The following is a 19,370-nucleotide window of genomic DNA, read 5'->3' on the forward strand; positions in this document are numbered from 1 at the left end:
TTTAGGTTTAGGTCTTCACTTAATTTAATTAAACGAGTAGTAGTGTGTTATGTTTATTTATGTTATATTATGAGCGTTATCTATGTAGCGTTGCAAACGAATGATAACACTTAATATATTTATGCGATAATATAGGTAAGTATATCACCTGTAACACAGTAACGCATGCTTCAGTATTATGTATTATTTTAATATTACCTTAAATGAAATTCTCCTCGGTGGACTGTGATGTTAATCAGTACATGCTTATCATAAATAAGCGTAATCTTGAGTTTTACTATTAAAAAGCTCTCTACGGCACTCGAATAGCTTTTAAGGTTTCGTTAAAAAAGCTTTAGCCTGAATTGCAAAGAAAAAAAAAAAAAAAAGAAACGAAAGAAAAGCTCAAAAGAATTTCAACTTAATGTAAATGTTTTGAAAGTGAAATCAGTCCTCGCGAGCTTCTGTACGTGTTAACAACAGATTAAAAAGCTAATTGAGAATACGTTTCAAAATAAGGAAAACAAAAAACAAAAAAGAAAAATCTTTTGCTTTCCCAATCAAGACTTATTTCAACAAAGATTCATTCAATAATACATTAATGTTAAAAAAAAAAAAAAAAAAAAATTCATAAAAAATAATTCAAATACAAAAAAAAAAATTAATTAAATAAAATAAAGTTACTGCGTGTTAAATTATTTGAGCACAAAAACTCATATAATAAATTAATATCTTATATAAGTAGTACAACTGCTCTTAGTCTTTACTAACACCATCGCAGCTACTGCGGGTTGCGAAAAGCAAAAAGAATAAAAAAAAAAAAACACTAACTATTTGTCGTAGTCATCTAATGACAGCACAAGTACATGTGTTGTAATTGATCCAAGTCAACAGCAGCACTTCTTTCAACACTTAATAATGTGCTTTTTTATATTTTTATTTGATTTTTATATATCTTCTTTTCGATCCGCGACTTTAAAGACTTCGAAGGCTTTTCTCTTATCTTGAAGATTTAATGGAGTGGATATTTTGAAAGCCTAAGGTTAAAATGATGTCTTATAAGAAATTACGCACGGACCTGAATTTTATGTGAATTGCATTCGATTCGCGTACACTTTTTTCAAATATAAAAACAAAACAGTCTTCAGCGTCTTTAGAGTTAACAATAAATTTCCTCTTTTTGTTTTTTTTTTTTATTATTATTTGTTTTATGTATAATGTTTTGTTTGTACTTTCCAGCTTAACAACTTGCCAGCTCCTAATTTTCACTTGGGTGCAATTTTAATTAAATGAAAGATGCAAGTTGTAAAAGAGGGAAGATTAGAAGTTAGTTTAAAAAGTAAAATTAACGTGAAGTCAAATTTCAAATAAATAAATACAAGTAAGTGTAAGTGTAAATAGGAAACATTAATTAATTAATTTCTAATATAAAAATGCAATGACACTTCAATATCGGCCATCCTGAGCAAATATCGAGATCGTTTTAATTGAACGAATTTTCTGCTAAGATTTTACTGCTGTAGTCCGACAAAGATCGATACGAAACATGTATAGGTTGTTGGTTATTGAAACGCCATAACTATGTAATTTTGTTTTTTTTTTTTTTTTGTTATTCTAAATGTATCTGGGCGTAATGCGTGCCGTTAGTTAAGATAAATCCGTGGCCATTAAATATGAAGATATAAATCAAGGTCCTTTTAATTTGAGTTTTGTGATATTGAGAATTCCTATCACTAACGATCATTGTGCGAACGGACAGTTGAGTACACATGTCTAAATCGATACCGGGTCTTTCACTGATCAAAAATGGACCTGGACTTTTTTGAGACGATGGGTATAAACATTGGACAGAAAAAGTAACAATCAAGTGACTTTCATACAGTTTGATATAGTGAATGCGTGAATGTGAATGTGGTTAAGCGAAAATTTGCATTCCATTTCAGTCTATCAACTAAAAGAATTATTAAACGATTTTAATGCAAATGTGACAATCATTAAAATTTAAATGAAAAATAGTCGTGATATGTCGAATTTAAGAATTTAATAATGAATGAATGAATGAATGAATGAATGAATGAATGAATCGTCAACGTATTCATAGCTAAGCATATCTGGTGCGTAATTTAATGTAATTTAGCGTAAAATGCTGACGAGAAAAATAATAAAAATGCAACAGCAAGAAAAACAACAACAATAAAATATAACAAAAAAAAAAAAAAAAAAACAAAACAATAAAAAAAATTTCAGACATACTTTGACGCTACGTTTCACAGGTAACTTATGAATTTTAATCAAAATAAAAACGTAAAGGGATCAGTGGAGCAAACAAGGATTACGAGAATGATTTCTTAAGAACGTATTCAGTGGTTCATTGCTCTTAAGTCCGATTTAAAGGTACATTTTCGGCCAATTAACAAGGCCCGTTTTAAACTGGCCTTGTTTTGTTGGACTCACCCTGTATCGATCTATGTACGTTTTAAATAATGTTACGAGAAAGTTCGGGTACAATTAACTTATCCATGTATTGATTTATTTCCCTAACTAGATCATCTGCGCGTACATTAGTACACGCATTACTACTGTGTTCATTTCGCTTATCTTTCTTTCAATAAAATTCGATGTGTATCGAAGTGGGAAACTTAGTCTCCTGCCCAGAGAGGTAGGTAGTTTTCAAGGCAAGCCTTTTTCTCTCTACTTCTGAACACAAGTTCGAAAAAGAATTCATTACCTGAAAGGGTTTTCTTCCTTAAAGTTTCGAACTCTTCTCCCAGCGTCTCAAAAACGTTGGGAAGTTATAGCCTAATGTCTTTTAACTGTCGATTCCGAGCTTCGCTAGCCTCGCCAAAGGAACCGTTTATAGGCATTTTAAAGAATTTACGCATAAAAATACCTTAGTGGAGCGTCATCGAGACGCTATGGATGTAAGGCTGTGAGCGATTCGAACGGACCGACATTTTTCGTATTAATTATAAATTTGTCCGTTTTCTCTGTCATTTCGTTACAACTAATGAGTAAAACGTGCGATAACATCTTTGACACAAGTTGAAAAAGCGGTAAAGCCTAGCGAAACTCCTTTAAAGCCAGCGAACATATGTCACAATTTTCATGTCACAACTTTAAAAGCTTTTTCCACGAAAAGCCATTTTTGAAAGGCGCAAGCAAAGAACTTTCTTCCTTCCTTTAGGCAATTTCACGCAATGAGTGAATAGGTGGAGGAGAGCACACAAGATTGAATATTTTTTGCCGAATATTGAACGGGTTAAAGTAGAAAAATCAAATTCTCAATCTTTTAAAAATCAATATTTTTGAGATTCGCCTCTGCTTCACTAGATGCGGACAAAGCGGAACCAAAGCAAACATCCTACAAATTAAACATGGCCCGTGAAGGTCTTGGTGTTGCAATTTTCAATTTTATATTCGAGAAAGAGCCTTCTTCTAATACTTAAATAAACGGTGTTCATGAGCTCCTCGAATATTATTACTCTATTGCCTTTCCGTTCATCCAAACAATGTCTGTAAAAAAAGGCTTTTTTGAAGGCTTTTAGAGCGGCGTTACTCCTTCAAACCAAATCGGAAATCTACCGTTATTTAAGAATAGTTTGTTCGCAATACTCATCCTTCATATACCATATTGACTGGAGTTTTTAACTTTTTTAAGTACTTTGAAGTATTTTTAGTGTTGCAGCTGGTATGGACGTCTTCACGGTCAATTTTAGAACAAGAATGTAAAAGACTTACTCTTTATTAATTGGAATATTGTAAAGCTGGTGTCGACAGGGGATTACCTGAAATTTGTATTCGAGTATTTTAATATTGCAGCACCGGTCTTGAAGGGAATCGTCAAACGATCAATTGTAGCTGATACCTAACTATTGCACCCATTTGCCAAAAAGATCTATAGATGATAATATAAATTTCCACAAGCTATTGGTCGGGTTCTGCATGTACGCTGTCCTCATAAGGGGAAGCCACTATAAATTTTCCGAATTTATGTTTTTTTCATTAGCCTAATAAATGCTTGCAACCATCTAGGATCGATGGAAAATTTTTGATTACCAGGGGAGAGTCTTTTTTTCTAAATCTCCTTTCTAGTTCTCCTCAAGCGTTTCGAAAATATGCTCTTCTTTAAATGAACTGCTATTAGAGAGTTATTGCTCAAGGTTTTTCATTTGATGGTCTCTAAGATCCGTTTAAAGGCATTTTAAAGCCGTCGTCATTACAACGACCGTTAATTAGATATAAGGGTGCGAGCGATTCAATTGATTTAAATGCTTCTGCCGAAAAAAAATTAAAAGTTTGGAATAAATTTGATCATGTTGACTATGAATTTAGCTTGGCCTTGATAGTTAAATTCCCCCTTTTTTTTTAATTCAAATTTGCTTGCCCTAACGCTTCTTAATTTAAAGATGGCTTACGAGAACGTCCTCGGTATTTCAAACAATAATTTCATTTGATTTACTTAAATATATATTCGCTAACATCTTAGAATATTATTATTGTTGTAGCACTTTTCTCTACATTCCGAAAATGTTATCACGAAACTTTCTTCTTCAGACTGTTATAACGGCTTCCCCCTATGCGAAGAGCAAGATACATGGACTAGGATTTTGGATGAGAGAAGACGCTTCAATATATTGAAAACGAATTATTTAAAAACATTTATTTCACTGTAAAAATGGTTCTACGAAACTGACAAGAGTACAAGAGTACAAGAGTGCAAGAGTTAAGTTCAGGTGGATGTTAGAAACATTCAGAAGGATTTGAGATGGACCTACCTTTTATCATACCAATCGGTGCAGAATCACTTTCTCAATCAATTCAAGCTTGTCTATCCGTCGGTCCATCTTGTTTTTTTTTTGTTACGTTCAACCTAGAGGCCTTAATCTTTTCTATCGAAAGTCGTTCGATTTCTTTGCCCACTTTCCATATATCATTTTATTTTGAAAAGTCGTGTTATGGTCGAGCACTTCAGCAGATAGATGATAAGCCTTAGTTGTTTATTACAAGCTTGTCGATTGACAAAAGGAGAGACAGACGTACCGGAATTAATTTATATTCCTTTCCTTTAATTTTCTTATTTCCATGTCCATGTCCATAGAAACCGTTAAACTAGTGACAAGGTGTGATGAATAATTATTCGAGAAATTAATAATTCCCTGGCAAAAGAGCTTTAAACGCGCCTTCAATTGGTTTTGTGCGTGCATTAAAATCTAGGTAAAAGTATTTTATAGTATATCTAGGTCCATTGATGGTTAGAAAGTGATTTAAGCAAGTTAGTTATTCAATTTTTATAGTCATAAGCATAAGTGGTTCTATTTGAATTAAGAAACCCATAGCTCATGTCGCTGCACGCGACCGTTTCTTCCGATGCTTATGGCCAGTCTTCATTGCGTTTATAGTTTTGAAAATAACTTCAATGTTTGGAACGGGTGATAAGGCATTGCTCAGCGTCAATATTTTCGGAAGAGCCGATAAAGCGTATAAAGTTTCAAGTTTGCAGTTTATGCATCAAGATCGCAAATTGCTTTGTACGACTTCGCATCATATATGAGTTTAAGTGTGTTATTACTATCGATAATTGAAACGAATCGAATATTTTATTGTTAACTTGATACACATCCACCCAATCATTTCGCATCGAAATTTTTCATATCTTAAGTGGGTGCAATTATTTCTCCTCTGTTGCTTATCGGCCAGTCCGTGTTTCTGCCATATTTCAGATCAGGGGAAAAATTGGTGCTATCAATAAGTAGTAAGTGTCTGAGAATAGTTAGCTTTGTTGGACTTGGACTTGGAGATATTTATTTTAAGAAATAAAACTTAATTTTCCTAAAAATTTTCTGTCTTCCTTACTACATGCCCTTTATTCATTGATTGCATTTGTAAGTTGGAAAATAACTTTTTCGATTATCATTTTTCCTACAATGTGTACAAAGCAAGGTTGTTAAAAAAGCCCACATCTTTAAAAAGTGCAAACGATTTAAGTTTCAGGAAAGCGTTTTTCATCATCTCTACAAGGACGATACGTTTTTTTATTATTCAATTAGAGAAATATTTTTTAGAAGAAAATATAGCACTGAAGATAGATATTAAAAGATTTCTTTTAGATCCGTGCAGTCGTTTGTCTAAAATTCAAAGTCACGCTTACTTAATATTCCCATTATGATATAATTGCGAAAAGAAAGCAGAAATTCCCTCTCTTTTGTATAAGCTTTGTTCTGGGCATCTGCCAAACAATTCAATCGACTCGTAACTTTGAATTACTACAAATCATAAGTTTTCAATTGGAAAGAAAATATATTTAAAAAAAAATAAATAAAAATAATCCTTTTCTCCAATCGCGAATGTATGCGTATGTGTGCTCATTGTTGGTAGCTATTGGGTAATGTTTCGTTGTGCTTTCATTAGTCTTAATACTACATACGTGCATGTGTTCATACATGAATTGTCAGAACTTTTTTATAATCGACCCACATTTCGTGTTTTTATTATGGTTTGCCGGAGAGCATCATGTTTGCCAAAGGAACACTCAGCGTAGTAGTCGTGGAGTCGCGAGTGAGGTTAGCGTGCAACAAAAACAAAATTATCGCTATACTTTCATCTATTTACTATACATTTATGTACATGTTTGTGTGATATAGTTTTTATACTTTTCTATCGCTTACTTACATTTCTATAACCAAGTAATGGGCGGGAGGCGAACGGGGTAAATTCATATATCGTTTCTCATCTGATAGTCTACAAAGCTTAGTGTCTCCTGCAATAGAGTGTTATCCGCGTTGACTCACTTTTCTTCATCTATGTGCAGCAGCCATTCGTGGGCTATTTTCAAAATTATTGAATTTATTCAAATCACTGAAGCACTGTGATAAGGAGATCGGATTTGGGATAGAATCTCACAGAACAAATTATCTCAAAGAGAGAGAGAGAGAGAGAGAGAGAGAGAGAGAGAGAGAGAGAGAGAGTGATCCGTTCGCACAAAATCTTTTATTATCTATTATCTTCATGGTGGTGCGTTGATCTTGTTATTGACCTTTCCTGCATGAGTTGTGCTATTAGACCGTCGGCTATCATCATGTTGAAATACCGAGCAAATAAGGCCTTTTCACATATGATAGCACTTCTGCCTCTAATGGACAATTCCATTGTATTGTAATTGCGTTTGACAGCCTTTCTTAAACGCGAAGCTATTTAGTTGGACCAACTTACAATACTCTACAACTAGGTAATGTCTTTAAACTGGCTGCCATTGACATTCAGGATTATTGGTTGACCTCTCATCTCATACGTATTTCCGCCTTGAATATGACAATACGCTTACGCTACATAATGTGTCACGAATTGAGCAGCAGTGCTATGCTCCAAATTAACCGGGAAAATTAACGCCTCACTCCTTTGGCACAGAGCTTCAAGAAAATGAAACGTGTTGAACGCTTAGGCCGCACGATGACAGTTTAATATGGAGCTTGTTAAGTGATACTCTAATGCAATTTAATACTCGTAACGCACTCGATCTGCTGTTTGGTACACATTTGGTATTAGTGGTTGTGATTTATTCGGATCATCATCATTGCTAATACTAACAGTTCGAGTCCGCTTTCGTATACGACGAGGTAAGTTTGCATGACTTGCGATAAGCTTTCGATAACTTAGATAAACGCATTGAAATCCGTGTTGAATTCTTTTTTTTCGCTTTATCTATAACATCAATCGGTCAGGGGAGTGATCGTAGCCTGGGAGGTGAATAAGTATAAATGTGCCTTTATCTACCGAGCAAGCACTTTAGCTGCGGCCACACCGCACTAGACGATTGAACCCGACTTGATAAACACACTTCTTCACCAGATGGCCCTGCGGGTAGCCCACTTGCTAACATTGCCATGACTATCTGAAACGTCACCACAGGTCTGGATGAAAATTCGCGTCGGTACTGCTCTCCTTCTAGAATTGCATAAAAATTGATACTTGCGGAGCATTCGCTCCTTTAGCGATTGTTAAAGGAGAGAGAGGAAAAACGGAATCGGATAAAAACAAAATCAACATTAGAGTAAATCATTGTCAACATAATCTATTCTCTTCCCTTCTCCTCTGATGAAATTATTTCTTTTTTTTTTCGCTTCTAATTACAGACTCTTGTCGGGGGGTAATCAATTAAATTAATTGTTGTTATTGGTTAGACGCATTTCAGAAACTGAATTCCAAACATTAATGGTTTAAAAGCGAATGAAACGGAATACTTTGTGCTTGTGTATGTGTAACCGCATCACGTTATTCCTTCCTGATAATCAAGAGTTCTATTATTTCTGCTATATATCGTTGCTCTTCTAGCTACCCTTTCGTATTTTGTATTTTTATATATATATATATTTTTACGATGTTTTTTTTTTTCATTTTTTTTTCATTGTCCTTTCGTAAACGGAATCAAACATCACTTGAAGAAAACTAATTTACAACTGTCAGCTCTATAAACGAATTTTGTGCTTAGTTTTACTTTTTCATTTGTTTTTGTGTGTTTTTCGCTTTTACCCCGGTTTGCTTTAGCACATTTGCGTTTTCCATCTCTTAGCATGAGTGACAGCAACAAGCGGCAGTTGTTCGCTTTTAAAAATGTGTCAATTTCATTATTCTAATATTTGTTTTCGCATTATACATCATATGACGAATACATCTATGTCCATGTAGGCCATGAGGTATACGTAAGACATACACCAATTATTTGGCATAAAATTTGGTCTCACTTGTTTCACCGAAATATCCTTTAAAAACTTGAAGATACCCCAAGAGCTACCTTTGTGGAATATTTTACCGCTGCTCGAAAATAAGTTGCTGCTTATTTGTAAAGATTTGTTGACAAGCAAGGAGGGAAATCGTCTTGGGATTTCATATAAATGGCAAGGGAAAGCTCTTCAAATAAATGTAATCAAAATAAGCGAGAAAGTCAAAATCGCTTTATGTGCATTTGTTCGAGAAACCTTCTGCCGATTTATCTATCCATGTTCATTTACTCTGCATTTTATTTTTGCTTATGGCGATTGTACACAACGCGCTCCACTAGCCGCAAAAACTTGAATAATAAGTCTTCTTACAGTCTTCTCATATATATATATATATATATCGTATGCTGTTTCTTAGATGATGGTTATATAAGATCCATTTAGGGGCTTATATGTTATGGAAGCAGTCAATTAAATAATTACTTAAACACGAGCGGGTACAGACGATAAAAATTAAAATTTTTTTTTGTTGCGTATGTTTTTGTAATGCTTTGCAGTGATAGATGAATGGCATTGATTAAGCTTTTAAAATCTCTACACGTATAGATATCCAGGCGAAGGAGAACTCAAGGTAAAGTTAAGGATTTGATATAAGCGCTCGTCATATTGATCATATACAGCACTGCAAAGCCGTCTATAAAAGACAACAACAATAAACTAAAATAGTACAATAGCTAGTAGAGAAGAGAACCCATAAATATTCATGAAATTATAATAAGAAATGTAACAAAAAAAAAAAAAAAAAAGAAAAGCAAACCAATAACAATAATCACTTATATAACTCAAAATAATATTTAGTGAGTCACTGCACGCATGTCAAATTAAATTATAAACTTACTTACATTATAGCAAGAAATTTAGTAACAACAACAACAACAACAACAACAACAGTAATAATAATAATCATAATAATAAAAATAATAACAAAAACAATAACAACAAATCCAAGAATAATCAAGAACGCGAAAAATAGCTATACATTCGCATTAAAGTGACATAATATTCAGGACATGAAAAGCTCGTTACTTTAATCAAACATGCATAAGCTGTGTAAATAGTAAGTAGCTGAGCAGTTGTGATTATAACCAATAACCAGATGAAAACCACAAGCCAAAATGTTGTTAAAATAAAAACCGAAAACAATGAATAACAACATCAACGTTAACAACAACAACAATAACAACAACAACGATCACAATTAATACAATAACTATTATACAATGTTAAAATGTACGTGTTTATGAATAAATGACCGACCGACTGACCCGACCGATTGACCGTTCATATGCATTAACTTAATCACCCATATCTCGCTGAAAGACCTTAACACTAAAGCCACATTTACCTTGTATTTTAATTATTTAATTATTTATATTATGCGTACTTACATATATATATATATATATTGACCCCGCAATTGCGTGCGCGTGTGTGCGCCGGATCCAGGCTTTAGAACGAATATATTTTTAATTTTTTTCCAAATCTCTTTTTTCTTTCTTTTAATTTTTGTGCAAAACTCGTCAAATAATATTTACGATCTTTGCGTGTACGCGTGTGACATAAAAAGACGACTAAATAAACATTTGAAGTTTAAAAAATAAACATAATAATAATATAATAATAAAAAAACAAAGTTCAAATAAATTGGTTTTAAGAAGTGCTTACGCTAGATTTCTCTTCTCGTTTATATGTTTAATTGAGAAAATCATTTAAAAATTACAAGGAATAGAAAATGAATGCGATAACCACGCCACCGACGAATCAAGAAATTCGTATCGTAATAAACGGGTAAGTTTAAAAATATTATTCCGGTACAATTTCTTTTACTTTATCCTTTAAACTATATATATATATTTATGTTGCCATTTGCGAAATCAAGCAATATTTCGAAAAATATATGTGTGCATGTTCATTTATTATTTCCTTAGATCCTTAGGATCCGCAAGCCAAAGGGCAATTACTATTCCAAGTAACAGTTTCATTCGTTTTCTTCATCACTATTTTCTACACTTCTTTACCTAATCGAATCTTGGTAATAAATTTAAACTAGGCTGGTGGGTTGAAGGGGGGGGGGAAGGGAGTACCGATTGGTTGGATTATTTTTTCTTTTTTACGAACACTTTCCAAAGCGATCGCACGACGCATTTTTAAAACCAATCCTACCATCATGTGACGGTCAGTCACTTATGAGAATCATGACAAGAATTAAACCGTTATATTCTTTCCTCATAGTTTACAACATTCATTCATTTATTCATCCAAACAAACTGCATACAAACGTAAAGTACTGCACAGAGGTTATATGCTCCTTTATTGCGAATTATATAAAAGAAAGCAAGAAAAAAAAAAATCCTACCTTCATAATATAAGAAAAAATGTACTTGATTTTGCAAGTTCCGCATAAACTTTGGTTCACTTCAGTTTCGGTTTCGGCAAAGAAATAATCAAACATGATACTGCGGTTACTGCTCTTAAATATACCGCACGTACTCCATGCACAGTTCCGCAACGCATCTCTCTCCCAAACTTTCGCCTCGACTAAGTCGTTCATATTCAAAATACGGTATTCCCTTCCACGGATCACCATTGCTGCTGTCAGATACTGAAAAAGTTTTAATTTCCAACAAGGAACCAGCTGTTCATTAAAGGTCAAAATTCACCCAAGGATTTTGTGTTTCAATAAATTTTTGTTGATAATACCCTAAAAGTATCGAAGAATGCTCCATTTCTTAGGAGACTTGCAACGGGCTGAACGTGTTCTCTTATCATCGAACCTCAAGTGCATATTTCATAGGTGCTTATCTATGAATCACCGCTTGGGATAAAAGCACATTTTTTCTGGTAAGGGTTAGTTTCGATACCACGAATAATTCGAAACTCACAAGCACTTTCGTTTTCTCTAGTGCTGATTGTTAAGTTGAATTGAAGTAAGAAAAGGATTTTTGAAAATGCATTAATATCAAAGCTTAAATGTGATTCAAAGACACACCGTGGTCCGATTAGGGTTAAATCATGCTTACTTACTTCTTCGCTCGCTGCACGTTCTTCCCTATCTACCTTAGCTTTGTCTTTATAATCCTCTCTTGCCATCATGTACGTCAACTTCGACATCTTGGAATATTCATGCTCCTATATTAATCTAGAATTCCTTATCTGAACAAGAACATCTGGCTTGTTTATGGCATGAGATGCTTATGCGTAGCATAATCTAAAACTACTGTTGTACATCTCTTCCACTCGATCCGTTAGTGTAAAAATTATTTTCTCTTAAAAATCATCAATTCGTTGAAAAACCGGTGCACTTTTACTACGTACAAGATAAACGAAAAACGAATCAAAATGTCAGTCATTTTGACCTTAAAGAAACTTATAAGCAATAATAATTGATAATAATGTTTTGAAAAGATAGAAAATTTATCAGGCCTAATGCACTTATATTATTTTATGTAAATTGAAGCCGTTTCTTTTGCAAGTAGTCTAAGTGTATCTTCAATTTAAAAATACTTTGTAATAAACTTGTAACAGGTAATATTTTCAAACCACTTAAAACTTTACAGCCGATGTAAAGTTTTCCTTATAGTCTAAACTTGTAATATTTCAAATCATTATTATTGTGTTATATTTTTCCTCAAGACTATATAACAAACTGTATATATTGTTGTTGTCCATAAGGTATTTTTTTTTTTTTTTGTAAATACGTTTATATAGCAAGGGGTTATAGCAATGCTACTATTCAATTTAAACTTTTCACATTCTTTTGCAATGCCAGAATAGTTAGTCCTCGTTATCGATTTTTGCTTAGCAATATTAAAAATTGCCAAGTTTTTTGCATATGTGGAGGTTTTTTTAAAAGTGGATCGCTGTATTGTGTGGAAAGGCAAAAATCGTTTCATGAGATGCATTTTCAACAGGGCCTTTTCTTAGGCTAAAGCATGCCGGGGTGTCGAGTACATTGAAAGAAAATGACGAAAAGAATCACTGATGTTATAAACAAAAATGAAATCGCTGCTTAGATAGGCCATAATATAGCGGCAACTAAAGCAAAAGGCAAGATCAGCAAGAGTAAGTTCTAGTGTATTTGGGAGTTGGGCTACATCATCCTAATTTCTTGCAGCATTTCAATTCCGTGCCGCTATTCATGGATCAACCGATTTTTTGATATAATTATACAAATTTGAAAATCTACTCAGATCGTGAGTTCTCCAATGAAAGTAGTGGCTTCTCAAAAGAAGAGTAAAGTCTGGTGAATTTAGCCTTTCCAATGTTTTTGAGGAGTTGTAGTCGTAGTAAAACATTGCATTGCCTCAGCGAGTCGTTGGCATCCTAATGCCAACTTTCGGCCTTGCATTACTTATTGTATTAATAAAGAGCACGAGCTCGAAGAATTCAATGTTCAACTCGCCGATATCGATGTCGATATCCAGGACTGGCTGCTTAAGTTCCGTTTATAATTTGAGCATTTTCTAAAAGTAAAATTTCCTTAATAGTTTGTAAATTTGACACGATACGAGGTGTTTCCTTAATTTACTTTCAATAATGTTGTGAGTTGGAGTACAATTTTTAAAATAATCCAAGTATTTAGTTTCACATTGATAGCATGATAGGGTATTCATTTTAACCGAGAATAAATTTTTGTCAAAACTCAGCGCAACTGAAAATAATTTTTCTTTCTGCTCGCTGCTTTTTTTTTTTTTTCTTTAATAATTTTATGCAATACGTTAGCACACATATGTCAAAAGCACGTTATATAATACTTATATGCTTTGTGTTTGTAAGCACTTGCATAGATAGACTATTTCGACGATGAGAAAGTGTGCAGAGTGCTACGGAAATGTTTTACATATCGTTCGATAAATGATAAAATTAACTGGCGAGTAGTATTTAGTCGATCTGTATATAGGAAGGAGAGGCGATTCCAAAATAGGTAAGAGTGTGCAAGACTATGCATATTGAAATTCTTCATCATGGGGAGAAAAAAAGGAAATTATTTAGCCAGTGTTATTTTTAGGAAAAAGAAACCAAAACACTAGCCGTATGTAGTGTTTTAGCTTCTGATTGAATCTTAGATGTCGGTTCTGTCGGTGTCGGTGTAAGTAACGCAATTTGCCTAAAGTTAAGGCGAGAACTTTCGCACTTGTACGGCCTGACATTTAAACTCGGTCCGAAGCCGGTCCCCATTACAAAATAATATCAAAAACTTTCATTTGATCGAAAACAGAATAGACGGAGAATCTCGTGCAAAAAGTGCATAATACTGTAGTCAGACAGACAGTCAGACTTTCGTAGTTAAATCGTGCGCGGTCATTTAAACGAGTTGCTCCTCTGTATTGTCTTTCTTACCTGCTTATAATAATTCATTGAGATATACGGACGTGATCAATTATCATGCTTCAGTCTACTATGCCGCTCGATTCGATATAAACACACGACCAAAGTACTTATACATGTGAGTTTTAATGTTTGGTGAAAAAAATGCTTCAAATAGTTAAAAAATATTATCTTTTGATTATAGTGACTATAACAGATGGGTGTATGGTGGGTGTATGCTCTTCGACTTACGGTAATTTTTCCTAAATTCACAAATGAAAATTCAATTTTTCATTTTTACAAGAGCAAAACATATCGAGGCTATAAAAAATTATTAAAACATTTATTCTCGAAAATTATGCTAAGGGTGATTGATGGTTGGTTGGTTGGTTGTTGGTTTAATGCTGCTATAGTTTTGCGTTCAGGTTGCTTTATAAATTCATGAACGTCAAATCATTTTCTTCTTTAACAAAATTAATGCATTTTTTTTTTTTTTTTTGTTTTGTTTTTTGTATTCTATCCCTCGCTCTCTCCGTCATTTACAGGCATGTTCGCGTGCTATATGTGATTTTTTTTTATACTTTTCCGAATAGTTTTTCCTTTAATTGCATTTATATCTACCAGCAGAAGGATGGCCGGATATTAGATTTGTTGTTCGGTTTGTAATATCGAGACATATTGGTCGTGTGATCGACCGATACGAGTCCAAATCCGGTTTGTTTATCATATTGGAAGGCATTCGCGATATGAAGCTAAAATTCACAACATATGCACTTAGATATCGGCTATAAATCTATCAGGTGACACACACTCACTATTAATAACGAGTTTTACATCTTTTATAACTTTGTGACTCTGTTGATATGAAAAACTGTTGTTGTTGTCTTACTCAGAAAATTAATGTATACAGATGTGCAGTGTATAAGCTGAGTAAAAAATCGTAGGACAAAATCAAATTTTAGTGTTGCGCTGCGTAAATGTGCGAGTTTACTTAAAAAGTGCAAAATCGTACTAAAATGGATTTTCGTGCACTGTAATGTAATTTTTCGCCCATCTTTGCCGTAAAATACCAAACTTCCTTCTTCTAAAGGCATATCTTGCATTTGAATTTCCTATTCTTCTCGACGTTGAATTTATAGCCAGCTATACATGCTCCAGCTAACTTGCTCCTATATTCCCCCCAAATGCGGATATCTCTACTTACTCTAGTTGAAGTATTCTGCCCTCATTTGGGACGTGGCCGAAAAGCCTACGCCTACTGATACGCTCATAGGGTGCCGCAAATCAATGGCTGCTACAATGACAATTTCGGCTGCATGGACCCAGCTTCATTGTGGTTTCTTTAAATGAATTATTTGATCGTAATTTACTTCAGTGAAACCGTAATGTAACCGCAATTGTACTGGCCGACTGCTAGATCGTTGCCTTGTCAATCTGTTTTCCAATTTTTACTTTACCTGAGGATTCGTATCATTCAGCAATTTGCATGTGGTTTCGTTACAGGCACGATCACCCGTTGAATTACTCTAATTGTGATTTTAATACAACGAATATTTTGCTGCTTAAATCTCATCTTGCACACATTATGCTGTGGAAATATTAAAAGCTTATTGTCATCGTTCTATAATATATTGAACCTAGCTATTTCTGCATCCGTTCAGATTGAGCAATCCCGTCCTCGAAGCAAGCGCCCGTCACGGTTTAACAAAAGACTTAAATATTATAAAAATAGGTAAAACAAACAAACAAACTTTTCAAAAAATTTGTAAACAGTGGTTCTGCTTACGACTATCTCGCGTACTCTGCTGCAAGGCATAGATTTAAATACTTCAACCAACAATGTTATTGTAGATACTAGATATCATTACTTATCCTAATCCTAAATATTTATAAGTTTATCAACTCCGAGTCCTCCCGTGATAATGAAACCTCTGCTGAATACTTCCGACAAAACGATGTTTGGGATCTCTGCAATACAGTTGTGCCCCTGGCGCAGACTACATTCTCTCAGGTACACTCAAGTTGCGCTCTGACGGGTTATGTGGCGTTATTTCAAAGATTTTTAATCAGTCTTGGACTGGCATCAGGTGTTTTCCCTTTGTGTTAGAAGGGTAGGTAGTGTCCTTATTCCGCTTCAGAAATATGGAAACAGGCTTCACGATGATAACAAGCGAAGCATTGTCGAGTTGAGTGTCTTTATTAAATTGTTTGAACGAATTATTTATTGTTCAGCATTTAGCTTTGGCTATCAAATTTTATATTTCTCCGTTTTAGCATAGCTTACCGAAAGAAAGGACGATCAACTGTTACGAATCTCTTAGAGTTTACTTGTCATCTTTTCAAAGCTTTTTTTAGTGGTTCTCGCGCAGATGTTGTGTATGCTGATTTCAGTAACACGTTTGACTTACTCAACCATAACTTATTGATCTTCAAAAGGGAGGCCTCTGGCTTCCCTTTTTGTAGTTAGTGAAATGCATAACTCTATCACCTCGGATGAATTTCCCATGATGTCTGGTGCCCGTTAAGACACCCACTCAGGACCCCTTTTATTTACTCTATAAATCAGCGATCTCTTCTCGGTGATTAAATTTAGCCATATCTTAATGTATGCTGACGATGTTCAACTGTTTCCTTCTTTCGCCTTGGAATCGCAATCGTATTAGGTTCGAATTGATTTAAACAATGTGGTTACACGGTGCTCGTTAAATTGATTAAGATGAAATTTAGAAAAATGCAAGCAGCTAACCTTTCTAAAGGAGGAAGTATTTCAACACTGAGCATTTCATCGATTCACAGAAGTTGGAAGACATAGATTCGTTCATCGATTTAGCGCGTTCTATTCAACCAAAGTTTACGTTTTAAGTATAGCTCGGGGTCGTCGTGAGGTTTCATTAAACGCTTAAAGATCTACAACATTTGGTTGTGTAATATAAGAATTGTTATTGTTGTACGGATACAATCCTTCCTCCTTTGCTATTGGCAATCTGCGGAGATGTAGCAGGCAAAAATGCGATTAATAAGAAATAGTCGGAGCGGTCGCAAGGAGCATGTACATCATGTTAGAGGTATTCAAAGTTATCTTGTTTGAAAAAAAAGTCAAAAAGAAATTTATGGCAATTTCTGGTTCTCCCGTCAACATCATGGGCCGAAGCCGACCAGCAGGTTGGGCGGAGTGAAGAATGGCCCAGGCAGGTTCCGTCCGTCTATTCGTCTATGGGTAAAGTACATGTATTTCTTTTAGGTGTAATCGTCCATGAGACAACATTTTTTTAATAGATACGCAAGCGAATACAAGCTTTTATAAATAATTTAAACAATTCGCCGTCGCTGGTAGACGCTGCTAGATTTTATTGCATTTATTATTATATTAGAGAGCTGACTTTGACAAATCAAGACATCGAAGGAGACAAATGACAAAAGTCACGACATAAACTTGAAAACGGGTGACGTAATAAGAAGTAAAAAAAAAAAAAAAAGAAGAAAATGAGGCGCCTATATAAACAGACTCTTTGTCATAGTAGCCATCTCCTGGATACAAATAATGCATATATTGTAAGTTTATTGAAGTAAAAGTATATTTTTATCTATGTACGTGTATATGTGTGTTGATGATTGTAGGTTAGTGACAGCAATAATTTTATGTTGGCAATTGGGCTCTTTGTGATATTTGCTTTTTAGCTGCAATTTTCAGGCTGGCCATTTCGAAATCTATCACAACTTTTGAGACTTGAAAGTTCCATTGATAGACAAAAAAACAGACAATAATTGAAGTTTCTTACATACTAAGCACGAATGTGCATATTGTGTGTAAAGTTTTATCCATGAATTGGTGCAATGGAAAAAAACACATCAAATTGAATATACTTTCCGGTGGTGGCAGCGATGGTATGGATGAGGGGGGCCGAGACGAATAGCAAAAGAACGTCATATACAATATTTATATAGCTTAGTACTGCAGTCAACCTTGAGATTATTTTCTCCCAAAAAAAAAAAAAAAATAAAAAAAAAATAAAAAAATTTAAGCAAGCAAGCAAAGCAATGACGAAAAGCAAAAACTAATATCCTTTTGTTATCTAAAGTAGTTTTTAAAAACATCTACCTTTGCAAACACTGCAATAAAATTTCTATTAAAAACAAAAGTTTACTGTAAAAGGAAATTATTCAACAAAAAAAAAGAAAAAGTGAAGGGCTTAAGCGGAAAGACAAAACGCTATAAAGGAAAAGGATAAGCAAGTCGCAAAGAAACCTTCTTTCATCAAATTGCTAATATAAGCAATTTCGTTGGTCAAATGTTTGATGAGAAACATTGGCCAAAACTTGCATTTCATGGACGACATAGAAAAAAAACGAAAGGTAAGAAAGTAGCTAAAAAGGGTGAAAGGAAAGCAAAGTAAAGGAAAGCAAAACAATAAATAAACAAAAGACCGGAAGATGAATCAAATCTGACATTTTGCGAAAGCAAATTTTTAAGTTGCGACAAACGCCATATGAACAACATGAGATAAGCAAATATTTTTGCGACTGCCCCGAAATCAGCAGTGAAAATATATTATAGATTATAGCTGATCATTGCAACTGTTTTCATAGTGTGCGTATAGATTATTATTATGCACGGACGGCATCTGAAACAACAAGTGAAATAATTGAAGCAAATAAGAAAATCGGGTTCCTTTTCGTCCACATTTCGATTAGTCAGCAGTCCTGGCAAACGTTTCAAAGCCGACAAATCATGTTTTTACCAAAACATGATTCTAGCAATCGGCCGATTAATTACAATTTTACCAAGTAATTGGAATTTACATGCATTTCCAATAAATTTCACCTCAATTTACCCTTTATAAGGTAGTTTAAGGCTGTAGCTTGTAATTTCGACTGTAGCGTTCGTTTCGTTTAAAAGGTGGTACAAACTGAAAATCATATGCATTTGTCAATATCCCATCTCATCATGCCAGCTTATGAAGTGGTACGTGTCTTTTATACCTTTGAGTTGACTAAATTTGATTTTCATTCATTCGTTCAAATTGTTTCTTACAATTGCTCATAGTTTTAGTTAAGAAGCTGTGGAGATTTATTTTATTCTATTTGGTGAAGATTGCAGTTGGTGCAGTATGCTTCCTTTTTTTGTCTCTAATTTCTCAGATTTCTTATATGGAATCGAAACAATATTTTTGAACGAATTAAGTCTCGTGTTTTTGAAACGCATTCTTGTTTACCATTTTCTTCTTCTCTTTCTTCTTTTGTGGGTCAGCAAACCAACAACAATAGACGGTTTGCCGTCTATTTGAATTGCGTAAAGAAGGTTTAATGTCT

At 34.1% G+C, this 19,370-nt stretch overlaps 1 protein-coding gene across 8 annotated transcripts in view; it reads left to right on the forward strand.

Annotated features, from left to right (window-relative positions):
- The first annotated feature begins 498 nt into the window (after positions 1 to 498).
- Positions 499 to 19,370, forward strand: part of LOC119642820 — a 180,383-nt gene continuing 161,511 nt past the window's right edge. For 3 of the 8 annotated variants that reach the window (XM_038042100.1, XM_038042128.1, XM_038042141.1), the window contains exons 1-2: positions 501 to 1,360; positions 10,321 to 10,541. The gene's annotated coding sequence lies outside the window, so the exon portion shown is untranslated. Of the gene's footprint in view, positions 1,361 to 10,320; positions 10,542 to 19,370 lie in introns of all 8 variants that reach the window. The other 5 variants (XM_038042131.1, XM_038042121.1, XM_038042105.1 and 2 more) reach the window with 4 other exon arrangements.

Source organism: Glossina fuscipes, unplaced genomic scaffold, assembly GCF_014805625.2.
Source record: "Glossina fuscipes isolate IAEA_lab_2018 unplaced genomic scaffold, Yale_Gfus_2 0, whole genome shotgun sequence".
Lineage (NCBI taxonomy): Eukaryota > Metazoa > Arthropoda > Insecta > Diptera > Glossinidae > Glossina > Glossina fuscipes.